Raw genomic sequence first — 15,957 nt, 5'->3', positions numbered from 1 at the left:
GTCATCTAGACAGGGGAATTCGTTGGTTCCATCAGTTGCTATTGTTTTTACAGCTAGAATGAGTATGAATTATGCAGGCCTTTCTAACTCAGCCCAAGCTCGTTTGACATGTAGGGTTTTATGTTTTGTCTTAAGTATAAAAGGGAAAACCCTAGCCATGTTTTGAGGTTATTCTTTATGCTGTGTGTGTGAATCTTTTGTGAGATCTAGAGGTGTTTACCTTCACACATACTTAGGGTTATCAAGGATCAAGACTATGTCAAGAACTTGGTGATCAATTCAGTTACAGATTCAAGAGCTTAAAGATACACAAGTTGGAGTGCTTGTATTTGTTGGGAATCCAGGAAAGAAGTAGTCTTTGAACTCAGAACTGTCATGTGGTCGTGGTAGTAAGTTTCCTACTTGAGGTAGTAATAAGATGTTAGTGGTCTAAGTCGCTATTGTGTAAACTTCAATTCTTTCATAGTAGATTCAGTTTACCTTGAGGATAGCTAGGTTAAATCCTCCCTAGGTTTTTTATCGGTTTGGTTTTCTTAGGTCATCATATCTTTGTGTTCTTTATTTTTTCACGTTTTACATTGATATGATATATTTGTGTTAACCTAGATCTGATAATTTGATTAAGTAATCACTTGGTTAATTAACTAGGTTAATCTGGTTGTGTTTTAAGGGGTCTAAAAACGTACAAGTGATATTAGAGTAGGTTGCTCTTTTGTTGTAGATCTTTTAATCTAAGAGCTGATCCTTGACCCCTGTTGTCATGGAACACAGACACTCTCTTGTCATTCTACCTTACTTTGATGAAAATAATTATGCTTATTGGAAAGTAAGGATGAAAGCATTCCTAAAATCAATAGATGAGAGAGTCTGAAACTACATTAAATACGGAAGGGAGAAGCCCACTACTCCTATGAGTGAGTGGTAAACTTTTTAGAAAGAAGCAGCTACTTTCAATAGCAAAGTTATGAATGCTATTTTTAATGATGTTTTTTTGGAGGAATTTAAGAGAATCTCTAATGTTGAGATTGCTCATATTGCTTGTGAACAGTTTTTAGACCCCTTAATACAACCGGATTAACCTAGTTAATTAGTCAAGTGATTAACTTAGTCAAATTATGCAAATCTAAGTTATCACAATCAAACAATCATATCAAGTATATAGCAGCGAAAATATAAATAACACAAAGATATGATGATCTAGGAAACCACATGGTAAAAACCTGGAGATGATTTGACCTAGCTATCCTTAAGGTAAACTTGAATCCATTATCTTGAAAGAATCGAAGTTCATACAATAAGGCTTACAAGCCCCTACGCTCGACTTCTTATTGCTACCCACCAGTAGAACTTATTGACACGACCATGTGCAAACTCCGAATCCACGGACTCCTTCTTCCTTGGATTCACCACCAGATACAAGCACCCACGCTTGGTTTTCTTTAAACTTCAATGGTAGCAACTGAGTTGATCATCAAGGTGTAGATAACATCTCCTCCTTGAAAACCCTAAGCTTTGTGTAAATGAAAGTTTCTCTAGATCTCACAAGAGATTTACACAAAACAGAAAATATGAGCAATAATACAACTCTTAAGCAACCAAGACTTTAGAGAAGTTTGGGTACAAAACCCTATAAACCAAAAAGAGGCACAAGAGGCACTTTAATCTCTCTTTCTTCAGTCTAAAAAACGTGGCTTAGGGTTTCCTTTATATAGTGGGAGAAGTAGATCTAAAACCCTAATCCTTAATGGGCTTAAGCTGTTGTTTGGGCCGACTTAAAATTCTGCAGATACGATTTTTGATTGATCGAGCCTGTTCTTCGATCAATCGAACCAGGCAAAATATGAAGTCTTCTTCCTGCAGCTTGTATGTTCTTGAATCTTGACTTGAATCACCTTGAGCATTGTCTAATAAAACCTATAGACTCTAAGATCTATACCTAGACAAGTTTATGTTCACGATTTGCCAATTGTTCTAAACATTTAGAACCTAACAAAAGGGTCCCACAATGTCCAAGCCCCATTAGGCGAAAGGCCAGGGGCTAGACAAAGGATTGAGGACACCCCCTAACTGGTGAATATTTGGGGAGTACCTCTAGCATTGGTCACACTTCTTCACATATTCCTGCACTTCCTTCTACATACTTGTCCACTAATACCCCTGGGTAAGGGCCCTATGGGACAATGACCTGCCCTCTATATGGCTTTCACAAATCCCCTCGTGTAGCTCCTATAGGAGTGGGTCAACTGCCTCAAGATGGACACATAGCAAATATGGCCCAGAAAAAGAGCACTTGTATAACTTTTGATCCTCGGACAAGCAGAATCGAGGAGCCCTTCTTCACACTTTATCAGCTTCACCCCTCTCCTTGGGCAAGATGTCATCCCTAAGAAATAGCACAATAGGATCCATCCAGCTAGGCCCTACCCTAGTCTAGTGGACAGGACGTTTTGCTTTCTTGTTTCGGTAAGCCTGCATAGATCTTCAACGAGGATGACCCGAGGAAAACTCTACGCTGAGTAGGTTGGGAGGATGGCAAGAGAGTCAGCATGCATGTTCCTGCTCCTTGGGATTTTTTGTAAGGAGAATGATTCAAACCCTGATTGCAAAATGCTTAACTTAACTCAAACAGTCCTGCATTCTCACATCCCTGATTTCCAGTTCTCCCTCTACTTGGCTTACAATCAACCTTGAATATGAAAACATCTGCACCGTCCTTCTTCCCTTTTTCTAAACCATGGCCATTCTTATCAACAAAGCCTCGTACTCCACCTCATTATTCAAGGCTGAGAAGTCCAGCCTTAAGGATTTCTCCATAATGATCCTTTTAGGAGATATTATTACTAGCCCCACTCCTAATCCTCTTTAATTTGCCACGCCATCAACATACACCTTCCAAGATAGGGGTTCCTTCAAGGAGATTATGCCAACGAATTTTACATCCATGTTTGGCCCCCGAGCTCCTTCTTTTAGCAAAGGCTCAACAAACTCGACCCCCAGATCCACAAGGACTTGGCCCTTTATAAAAGTGTAAGGCATGTACTTAATATCAAAAGCCCTCAAGATCGTTCCCTATTTTACAACCTTCCTTGTGTAATCAACTCTCCAAAGTAGTAATCGAAGAAGGAGTTGGGTTAGAACCACAACAGTGTGAGCCTAGAAGTAATGTGGGAGCTTGCGTGTAACATGTACGATTGCCAGGATGGTATTCTCCAGTGGTAAATAGCAGACTTTCGCCTCATGTAATGATTTTCTCACATAATAAATAGGTCTCTACACCCTGTAATCAACTTATATCAGCACCAAACTTACCGCATGTGTGGCCTTAGCAATGTAGGCAAATATGACCTCCTCTTCCTCGGGCTTAGACATAATAAGTGGTCGGGAAAGATATTCCTTCAGCTGCTGGAAGGTCGAGGAGCATTCCTCTGTCCATTCAAATCCTTTCCATTTATGCAGCAACAAGAAGAAGGGCCTGCACCTATTTGCTGATTAAGAAATGAATCAGTTCAAGGTGGCAGTCATTCCTGTCAACTTTTGGACCTCCTTGGCATTCCGAGAAGGTTGTAGCTCGTTAATCGCTTTAATCTGATTAAGGTCAACTTCTATCCCATGGTGGGTTACCATATAACCCAGGAACTTGCCAGACCCTACACCAAAAGAAAACTTTATGGCATTAAGGCGCAACCTGTGCTTTCTCAGTATTTCAAAGATATTTCTGAGGTCATCGAGATGCTCAGCCTCTGCTTTACTCTTTACTACCATATCGTCTATGTACACCTCAATATTCTTGCCAAACTAGGGCTCAAACATTCTAGTCATCATTCTTTGGTAGGTGGACTCTGCGTTTTTCAATCCGAAGGGCATTACTTTGTAATGATAATTCCCAGTGGGTGTAAGGAAAGTAGTCTTTTCCTAATCGTCTAGAGCCAAGGCTATCTGGTGGTAGCCTTGGAAGGCATCCAAGAAGCTCATTCAAGGATGGCCTGCCATCGCATCCACCAATTGATTTATCCGAGGCAGGGGGAAAGGGTCCTTTAGGCAAGTTTTGTTTAAATCTGTGAAGTCTACACATACTCGCCATTTCCCAGTTTTCTTTTTCACAACCATTGTGTTAGCCAGCCACTCGGGGTAGAATACCTCCTTTATGGCCCCGGCTTGCTTGAGCTTAAGCACTTCTACCTTGATAGTGTCAGAGTGTTCCCTAGATGAGCACCGAGGTGGTTGCTTCTTGGGGATGGCAAATGAATTGACATTTAAATGGTGGTGAATGAAATCTGGATCCACCCCCCGGGCCTCGTAGGTGTTCCAAGCAAACATATCAATATTCTTCACAAGAAAGTCTATCAGCTCTCATCTCTCAAAAAGAGGTAGTTGGGCTCCAACCTGAAAGAACCTCTCATCATCCTTGCCAATGACAACTCTTTCCAATTGCTCGCATTTGGCCCCCTCTCCCTCTACCCCTGTGTACAACACTGGCACCTTTGATTGTTATAAGTCCTACCCCACAAAGGTCGAGAACTCGCCTTCGGTCAGATGTCTGATTACGGCCACTATGCATTATCTAGCCATAGATTGGCTTCCCACCAACTCCTCAACCTGATCCCAAGATGGGTATTTCACTTTTAGGTGCAAGGTGGAAGGTACGGCACCCATGACATGAAGCTAAGGCCTTCCCACAATAGCAGTGTAAGGGGAGTAGGCGTCTACCACGATAAAGTTGACCTCTACAACCTCAATCCCTATCTGAATAGGCAGTCGGATTTGGCCTTTCAGAAGACAATCTTCCCATCAAACCCTATCAAAGAGGAATCAAAGCAGGTTAGGTCCTTGGACCTCAGCCTCAGCCCTTTAAAAAGGTTAGGGTACATGATCTCTGCCCCACTGCCTTAATCCACCAACACTTTCTTCACATCGTACCCACCTATCCTAAGGGTGACCATTAGGGCATCATCATGTGGCTGTAAAGTTCCAGCCTTATCCTTATCCGAGAAGCTCAAAGCCTACCAGGTTTCCATTCTATTTCTTTTCAGATCGGGGGACAAGTCCTCTACGGATGGCTGAGCCACAGACGTCACCCTGGACGGCCGAGAACCAGTCCTACTTGGAACAGCGAGGATGGCACTGATTGTACCTAGGGTGGCCTTGTAAGAGCATCCCTCTGAGCCCTCGTCCCTGTCTGACCAATTGGTATATTGGGCTAATATAGGAATTGCCTCAACTTCCTGCCCTAACTAATTGCTCTAGGTGGCTTCGCAAAGTCCTGCAATCCTCAGTAGTGTGCCCTCGTTCCTAGTAGTACTGGCAGTAAAGGCTTTGGTTACACTTCGTGGGGTCTCCCTCCATCCTATTTGGCCATTAAAAGTATGGCTCATTCTTGATCTTCTCCATGATTTGGTGGACCGGCTCTCAGAATACAGTACTAACTACTTGAGGGGTAGCAGATCTTGAATGCTTTGTAAAATCTCTCTAAGGTCGGTTGTTATTGTATCTGTCCGATCTGATGTCCCTTCTGTCCTGAGGGACCACCTTTGCCTTTGCTTTCCCTTGTTGTTGGTCCTCCTCAACTCGTTTATACTCATCAATGCGGTCCATAAGCTGGTGCACGCTCCTAACTGGTTTCTTGGTCAAAGACTTTCTCAGATCGTGCTCGGCTAGCAAGCCAACCTTGAAAGTCCTTATCGCCACGTCGCCAAAGTCCCTGTCTATTTCATTGAACATTTCCTAATACCTGTCAGAACACATTTTCAGGGTTTCCCCCTCGCGCATGGGCATAGACAGTAGGGAGTCCAAAGGCCGAGGAACTCTGCTACAAGTCACAAAATGAGAGCTAAAGGCTTTCGTAAGCTTTTTGAAGGAGTTGATAGAGCCTTCCCTTAGACCGCCAAACCATCTCTTTGCCATAGGCCCTAAATTGAATGGAAACACCTTGCACATCAGGGTCTCATTCTTCAAGTGGACAGCCATTCTCTGGTTGAAGTGGCTAACATGCTCCACGGGGTTCGTCCATCCATTATACATGGTGAATATTGGTTAGGTAAACCACCGAGGAAGTCTTCCTGCTTTTATCCTACGGGTAAAAGGCAACTTGGAGATCTGGCTCAGAGCCTTGCTCATGGCATCGTTGCCCAGGCCTTCGTGAGATGGGGCCTTCCCACTTTGTCTATTGTGGCGCGTCTCGTCATACGAAAAAGACTCACTAGAAGGAGTCCTTGACCTGGGTCGATACCTATCATTGTTATCTTTGCTAGAAGAATGGTCAGGAGTTAAAGGAGTTCCCCTGCATTGCTTGTGGCATAGTTTTCTTCATAAATGGTCTATCTGCCTCTATAAGCTCTTAGTGTTCTCTTCACGAGAGATGTGCTCCCCCCTCAAGACTTACTCCTACTAGTTTGAGTAGTGTGTGCACTGACTTCACGACCTCTCCTACGCTCAAGGTTGAGGAAGTGATCTTGGCATCGGGAGCTAATGGATTCTTCTCGGTCGGGACTTGGCTCCGCCATAGCTGAACGCTGACCTCACTGAAGTTCTAGCAATCCCTACAGATGACACCAATTGTAAGGGCAGGTTTTAGTTCTTAAGCCTAAAAAATGAATGGGTTAAGGCCCAAAGAGCCCAATACAATAAATTTGTAGAGAGTGGGCTTAAAAGTTAGGCTTCAATGGATTCAAGAACACATGCCATGGGTCAAAGACAATAAGAAAGTAAATAAGAACAATTTTATGTAAAGAAAACCTTCCTCAGGGAAATCCAAGGAGAATGGTCCTACAAATATATTTTCTTTTGGACTTGAATATTTTTACAGTTCTTGTTCTTACAGTCCTCTTTTTCTCCCCCTCGTCCCTGGAGGGTCTCCTATATTATATAGCTCTCTCTAGATGATCTTAGTCCTCCATTTATTGATCATCCAAGTTGCTACTAGAGTGATTGTCCCATTAGACACCTTCCCAAACCCCTTTGTGAGTTGTGCCAGGTAAGACAGCATTGTTCAGGAGTCTTCTCCACATAAATGCAGCTAGAAGGTTTAATGGGATGCATTAAATGTGGAGGCAGCCACCCATCCCTCAATCACATTAGTGCTAATCTCTTCTCTGAAATTCTTTCTCTACAGTACGACTTCCCCTGGTGACGCATTATTAACATGGCTTTACTGTCCGAGAATGTGGCCTCCTTAGCATGATAAAGGCCCTTAAACGGTTTTAGACCCCTTAAACACACAGATTGCGTAGCCTAGATTAATTAGCCAAGTTGTTACTTAGTCAAATTAAGCAATTCTAGGTTAAAACAATCCAAACAATCATATCAAGATATAAAGCAGCGGAAAATAAATAACACAAGATATGATCACCCAGGAAACCACACGGTAAAAACCTGGGGAGGATTTGACCCACCGATCCTCAAGGCTAACCTGAATTCACTATGAAAGAATTGAAGTTCGTACAAAAGGACTACAAGCTCCCCGCTCGACTTCCTAATGCTACCCACCAGTAGAACTTCCTGACACGACCACGCGCAGGCTCCGAATCCACGGACTACTTCTTTCTTGAATTCTTCAATCAGCTACAAGCTCCCCGCTTGCTTTTCTTTTAAGTTCCAATGGTTGCAACAGTAATGATCTTCAAGATGTTGAAATCATCTCCACCATGAAAACCCTAAGTTTTGTGTAAAGGAAAGCTCCTCAAAGATCTCACACGAGATTCACACAAAACAGCAATGTATGAGCAACAATACAATATGGACAACCTTCAAAAACGTGGCTAGGGTTTTATTTATATACCTAGGGTAAAAACATAAAACCCTAAACGTTTAATGAAGTAGGGCTGAGTTGGAAATTCTGCAGAAAATTCAACCTGTGCGATTTTCGATCGATCGAGTCTATTCTTCGATCGATCGATCCAGGCCGAGAGTCCCAAGTACTTCTGCAGCCACTCGATTCCAACTTTACAATATTAAACCAACTTTGAGCAAGTCTAAATAAGACTAAATACAATGTTTTGATCATGGTTTGCCAACATTACAAATTAGAGTTCTAAATACATAAAATCCTAAGACCTTAGAACCTAACAAACTCCCCCTTTGGCAATCCGTGACAAAACCCTAATTAACAGCTCAAAGTTTTACAAATAAAAAGCCCTTTACAAAGATAATGCTCATAAAATTCAATTCAGCCTAACTACTATCCATAGTTGCAAGTGTAGACAGCAGCTTAGTTGAATCAACCTGTATAATCCTGAAATACTCAACAAACGCATAAACGCATGTGTGACAGTAAAGAGTAAAACAACAGGTATAACATTCTTGTAAGATCCACACAACACAAAATAAAGACATATAAAAATGAACAAGTCATAAATATAAATCAATACGCAGTGAATCATAAAGCAACAAGAATCAATAAAAAATATCATGTATATCAATCAATGTTACTCCCCCTAACATGAATATCCCAAAAAAAATGATATACAAAGTGAAGCACATAGATACAATCTAAAACTCCACAAGCTCCTCTAAATCAAAAAAAAACTCCCCCTAACAACAAAAACTCTACTACAGGTCAAAACTCCACTCCCCCTTTTTGTGACGGAATGCCAAAGGGCAATCACAAGTCGCCATCAAAAGGAGGTGGTGAGGGTGAATGAAGACGCGCAAGATCAGCTCGGAGAGCACGCATCTCATCCAGCAAGTCCACCAAAATCTGACCATGAGCCTGCTGAACAGTCATGACAGTCTCCAAAGTACGACGAACATCAAAGTCGGCCGAAGGAGGTGGAGGAACATCAGCAGCAGCAGCATCATCACCAACAGGAATAGGAATATCCTCACCAGCCATACCTGCAGAAGAAGAAGGAGGAGGTGCACTACTAGAGGGCTCAGATCTAGGGTGTTTAGAACCAGCTCGAAGATGAGCGGCCCTCTGTCTAAGAAAAGACGCACCTAAAGGTCCTATCACATGGACGGGCTCAGAGGAAGGAAAGTCATCAAGACCAAGAAAGAGAAGAATCCTATGAATGAAAATAGGATGAACAAGAGCATGAGCAGTAGATGAACTCCTATAAACTTCGTTCAAAGAACGAAGAAAAAGATGGGGAAAACTAATAGGAGCATCAGTAACAAGAGCGTACAGAAAAACACACCTCTCAAGAGGAATGGTGTGAACATGGGAAATAGGCCAGATCGAATGACAAGCTATCCGAAAGAACAGATAGTGCAACCCAGAGAGCTCAGCAGAAGTGATCCGAGGATCAGAACCCCACTGGACAGTAGTACCAGTGACGTATGACAAAACATCGCTAATCTCGGGAGACTCATCATAAGGATAGACAGGATGCTGGACCAAAGGTACCCCTAGAGCATCAGCCACTACCCGAGGAGTAATGGTGTACTCTACGCCTCGTATCCAACTCTTAACTAGAGTGTTGGAATCATAGACGCGGATAGAGATGTTCGAATAGAACTCTCTAATCAAGGCAGAAGGTGGAGGAGGATCAGAAACATCCACCAAGGGTAACCAACCCCGACGCTCAAAATTTGCCCTAATGGCAGGATCAAGCTCATCTAATAGCACAGAACGCTCAGCCCAAATCTTTCTCTTAACGGTCAGTTTCTCAAAAGTCTCTTGGTTTTCCTCACTCGGAAACCTCTCACTATCAAAGGATGGAGGGGGTGAAGGAGAAGGTGAGGGAACACTCCTACGGGCTCTAGTTTTCCTAGGCATAGTGCTAAGGAAAGGACAGAGACACAAAGAGAAAAACACAAAGAAACAAGAGAAAACAAAACCAAGGGCAGACTGCAAATTAGCACAATAAATAATATAGAACAAAAATCTATATGATGCATGAACAATAAAATGTTGTGATGCATGATCTAAATGCAGTGACAAATTAAGTTTAATTGAGAGTAATTGGACAAAATTGGCTTGAACAAGGAATTTCTATCAAAAATCCCAAAAATTTGAAAAACCACTTGAAAATTTTGCAACAAATTGATGAATTGAGCATTACAAAACACAGCACATAGATTATAATGCTTAATTACACCAACACAACAAGCCAATTTCATCAAATTCTACCCAATTTAACAAAAGCCCCAATTCGGATCAAGAACAAACCCTAGAATTTTCAATTTTTCACAAAACACAAAATTGATCAAATTAACCACCAAGGATCATTAATATAATGTGTCCCCACAAAAACCCAATGATCAATTTCATAAAATAAGGTTTGAATCAACAGAAAATCCAAAAAGAATCAAGTCCGAAAATTACCCTTAAATGCATGGATTTATGCATGAAATAATGAAAATAACATCAAAAGGAAGGGCAAAAGAGTCTTACCGGCTTGAGGAAAGAGAGATTTTGCAAAAACAACGGAGGAAAACGACAAAAATCCTGAGGTGTGGAGCCTTGCCAACGCGGAGAGAGAGAAAAAGTTTGAAAAAGGTTTGAATAGAACCTTTGAAAAAGTCAGAACTGAACTTTTAAAAAGCTTTTCCACGATATTCGATCGATCGAAAATTACATTCGATCGATCGAAAAGCACAGTCATTTTAAGACAAATGAGAGCACTTTTTCGATTGATCGAAAAACAGGTTGGATCGATCGAAATGGGCAGAGGCTCACTAAATTTTGGAAAAATCACAGTTTTTGAAAGACACAAGCCGAATTTTGAAAATAACTCCTCAAAGCATTAAATTGAAGAAACAAAATGCATGAGTATGAGATGGAATGCTTTTTCAAAAACCCAAAATTTTGAACCCAATATTCTTAAACAAATTGCAATCAAACTCCCATTGAATTTTCTCAAGCAACAAATATGTTGTGCATAAATCTCAAGATATTTTCAAACTTGGTTGGTCAGACCAAAAACACACACTAGCATGTACAGTGTTTAACAAAGAGTAACTTGTGTCGTGTGTGATACTAGCAAAAACTTGAGATACATGTGAGGTGATATGTGAATAGCAATCAATCACAAAGTCTACAAAATTCATCACATAGAATTCAAAAGAGACTATCACCTAAAGAGTTACATCCTATAACTCCCACATCTCCTAGAACAAAAGCTTGCAATCATGTAAGTTTCTTGTATTTTTGCCTCTTATTTGCATGAGATGGCATTCAGCCTAATAGTACACACCGGTTTGAATTAAGTGAATTGGCATCAAGCCTAATAGTACACACCAGTTTTAATTTATTTTGAGGCTACACCTTATGTTCTTTTTGTGCATGTGCTACACTTTCTCGAGCACAGAATCTTATGATATGCACTAAGGTGTTCATGATTGGCTAGTGAACAGTGGTGAGATGGTTATTTATGCCTTTCTCAAAAGGATCAAGTCCGACAGTCAAATAACATGTGACTTCAAGATTAAGACAAAGTGATAAACACCATAAACATCTTTCCCACACAACATGCACTACAAAGCTCAAACTAGTAAAGTGCAATAAAGTAAGCTCATCCAAGCTAAACAAGGTACATAAGACATGTTATGTGTAAATAAATTGACCAACCTTGTTTTTCAAAAATCAAGAACATTATGTTCAACATAAATTTTGCTTCCTTCTTTTCCTTTTTTTTTTTTTTTTTTTTTTTTTTTTTATTTAAAGGAAAACAAATAAATCCTAGAATGAAATGCATGAATGTAATGCAATGCAAGTCCTAGAACAAAGAAAACACAAAAAAAAAAAAAACAATGGTCACAAAAGAATAGAGCAATGAAGCACAAGGACCATGTCAGAAAGACTCAAGTATTTCGAGTCTTTTGCATCCAAAACTTTTTAGATGCACCATGAGCATTGGAGTTCTTATTCACATTTGAGTGATTCCCAACTCCATGATTGGAATAAAGGTTTAACACCTTTACCAATTCACCAATTAATGCCATAGGATCTTGTGCTTGAGGCACAGGCACTTTTGGTTTATTTGCTCTCTTATCAGCTTGAAGCTTGTAACAGTTAGGACGAATATGTCCAGACTTACCACAATAATGACAAACCCACGCAGGTTTACCATGCATCTTGTCCTTAGATTTGGTAGGCTCCTTAGGTTTAGATTCTCTTAAGTCTACCCTAGTCTTCTTAGGTGGTGAAACTTCTACAGGTTTAACTACCTCACTCACAGGTGGTTTGACAGTATCACTCACAACCTCACTCACAGAAGGTCCAGAAGAAGAAGAAGGAACAAAAGTAGTGGAATGTGGTCCAGTATCAAAGATGCTTTCAACATATCCTAACCCAGTTTTATCAGAAGGATACTTTTGAACATTCAGCATGTGATCAAGTTTAGAACTAGCAGATCTAGCAACAGATAAATCATGTTCCAAAGTTCTAACTTTATCAAGCAAAAGCATATTCTCAGATTTAACATTATTCAAAAGTTCATTTGCATCAAACAGTTTAACAAGCAAATTTCTCTTTTCAAGCTCAAGAGAATCAATTTTCTTTAGGCCAAGATCAACTTTCATAGCATCCTTTGCAGCAATTTTGCAAAGTTTGTTATAGGCCTCTTGAAGATCTGCATCTTCAGAGAGTTCCCCATCAGAAGGGTTCTCTTCAGCAGATATGCCTTCATTGACTATAGCAGTAGCCGTGAAAGCAATGAAGTTTCCATCCTCGTCACCACCGGACTCATCATCAGAAACCTCATTATCACTAAGGGTTACAGCCATAGCTTTACCCTTAGTCCTTAAGAATGTAGGACATTCAGATTTCACATGACCATACCCTTGACAGCCAAAACACTGAGGACCCAAAGAGTTATTAGAAGATTGACCAGAATTTTCTCTAGGTTTTTCAAAATTGTTAACCTTAGTGGGATCATTCTTCCTAAAATTTCTAGGTTCAGCAGTGTAAGTACCTCTTGCCTTTCTATTTGTATTCCTAAGAAAGTTCTTAAAGTTTTTGGCAAGATAGGCAATCTCTGTAGCAGAGAGCTCATCATCAAATCCACCACCATCAACATCATCAACTGACTTAAGAGCCATTGATTTGGATTTGTTCACTTTAGGTAGGTCAGACTCATAGGATTGAAGAGATCCTACAAGCTCATCAACAGGGATGGAGTCCACATCCTTGCTTTCAGTTATGGCAGTCACTTTGGGTCTAAAGTCTTCAGTTAAAGATCTAAGAATCTTCCTAACAATCTTAGGTTGATCATAGATTTCACCCAAATTAAAAGCAGAATTAACAATATCATTCAGTTTGGCATAAAATTCATCAAAGGATTCATCATCAGACATCCTAATGTTTTCAAACCTAGAAGTTAATTGCTGCAGTTTGTTTATCTTAACTGCCTTTGTGCCTTCATGCACAGTTTGGAGGATTTTCCAAGCAGTATGAGCAACCTCAACATTAGAGATTCTCTTAAATTCCTCCATAGAAACAGCATTAAAGATAGCATTCATAGCTTTGCTATTGAAGCTTGCTGCTTCTTTTTCAGAAGTTTGCCACTCACTCACAGGAGTAGCGGGCTTCTCCCATCCGTATTCAACGGAATTCCAAACCCTTTCATCAATGGATTTCAGGAATGCTTTCATCCTTACTTTCCAATAGGCATAGTTGTTCCCATCAAAATGAGGAGGAACAAACAGAGAGTGTCCATGCTCCATGACAACAGGGGTCAAGGATCAGCTCAGAGATTAAAAATCTCAAACAAAAAGAGCTACCAGCTCTGATACCACTTGAACGGTTTTAGACCCCTTAAACACACAGATTGCGTAGCCTAGATTAATTAGCCAAGTTGTTACTTAGTCAAATTAAGCAATTCTAGGTTAAAACAATCCAAACAATCATATCAAGATATAATGCAGCGGAAAATAAATAACACAAGATATGATCACCCAGGAAACCACACGGTAAAAACCTGGGGAGGATTTGACCCACCGATCCTCAAGGCTAACCTGAATTCACTATGAAAGAATTGAAGTTCGTACAAAAGGACTACAAGCTCCCCGCTCGACTTCCTAATGCTACCCACCAGTAGAACTTCCTGACACGACCACGCGCAGGCTCCGAATCCACGGACTACTTCTTTCTTGAATTCCTCAATCAGCTACAAGCTCCCCGCTTGCTTTTCTTTTAAGTTCCAATGGTTGCAACAGTAATGATCTTCAAGATGTTGAAATCATCTCCACCATGAAAACCCTAAGTTTTGTGTAAAGGAAAGCTCCTCAAAGATCTCACACGAGATTCACACAAAACAGCAATGTATGAGCAACAATACAATATGGACAACCTTCAAAAACGTGGCTAGGGTTTTATTTATATACCTAGGGTAAAAACATAAAACCCTAAACGTTTAATGAAGTAGGGCTGAGTTGGAAATTCTGCAGAAAATTCAACCTGTGCGATTTTCGATCGATCGAGTCTATTCTTCGATCGATCGAGCCAGGCCGAAAGTCCCAAGTACTTCTGCAGCCACTCGATTCCAACTTTACAATATTAAACCAACTTTGAGCAAGTCTAAATAAGACTAAATACAATGTTTTGATCATGGTTTGCCAACATTACAAATTAGAGTTCTAAATACATAAAATCCTAAGACCTTAGAACCTAACAGCCCTCATTGGCCACGAGTATGACATGTGGCACAATTACCTTATGGAAATTCCTATACCCCACAGTTACTCTTTATGCTGTTTCACTTTATATATTTCACCAACTACATTAACATGCCTTGCATTTTATTTTTTTTTTTTTTTTTTTCATTTCAAATTGGTTATTTTATAAAGGAAAAAAAATAATGTGTGGTATTTTGTAATTGGTAAAGCATAAAATAGAGCAAGCACTCAAAGTGAAACAAATTAAAGGATTTTATTCAAAATAAAACCATTTTCTTATAAAATTTGACACAAGTTGTGAGGACTTTCCATATTTTGACACATGATATTTAAGACCCATACATGAGAAAGTGTACACGTTGAATTATGGTTAAATATTTAAATTCACTATTTAATAATTTAAGCTTTTAGAATTAGAACCATCTATAAATTATCTTAAGCCTTGAATTCATGTATACCACACATTTGTTGATTTGTAACTAAATAATAATAAAATTTTAAATATTTGAGGATAATTTCCTCAGCAAATGTGCATTTGTTAGAAGTATTACTTTTTTAATGAAGTTTTTCTTCTATGGATAGAATTACGTGTAGTACTACTCTTCATTCTTTTGTGTTTGGATTGGATACTCATTCTTGTGTGCTAAGGGTCCGTTTGGATACTGCTTATTTTGCTGAAAATTGAAAATTGAAAACTGAAAACACTATGACAAAATAATTTTTAAATGTGTAAATAGTGTCGTGGGACCCATTTTTAATGAAAGGTTTCAAAAAAAAAGAGGTTTGTGGGTCACGTGAATAGTGCACGAGACCCACTGGTGTGACATAAAGCCACAGAAAACTGAAAACACGCTTCAAAAAAAAAAAGTGGAATGCTAGACATGGAGATGCAGACGCCAATCCAATTGCATACTAAATATGTAATTGTGTTGTTCACCTTTTGTGCCACAAGTCTCGACAATAGTTACAAAGGATCTATAAGACTCAAAGAATGTGTGAAAATGCTCGAGATAAGAAGAAGAAAAAGAAGCAAATGCAGAAGTAGCAAGTTAAACAACAGAGAAGATGGTTAAACTAGATGTAGTTTAGATAAGTTATTCTTTATCTGTTGTAAATAACACACGTGTATACAGTGGCGGCTCCGAGAATTTTTTCAGGCTGGTCATTAAGAAACTTAAATTATACAAAATTTAATAAAAATAGAATATCATATATTGACCATTAAAAAAAAAACACACATACACACAAAGACATAAGTCTTACAATTTCTTTTTTGAATTTTCTTATTTTGAAATCTTTGCATGATAGTTGTAAGGTTAAATTTAATCAACCATCTTGTTGGCTTTATTATGTGCCAATTTGCTTCTATTTCAGCACTTAGAAACCCTGTATTTAGGTAGGATT

The sequence above is a fragment of the Quercus suber genome, unplaced genomic scaffold (assembly GCF_002906115.3).
Source record: "Quercus suber isolate HL8 unplaced genomic scaffold, Cork oak 2.0 scaffold_420, whole genome shotgun sequence".
Classification (NCBI taxonomy): Eukaryota; Viridiplantae; Streptophyta; class Magnoliopsida; order Fagales; family Fagaceae; genus Quercus; species Quercus suber.
Note: the sequence above shows the minus strand (reverse complement) of the source record.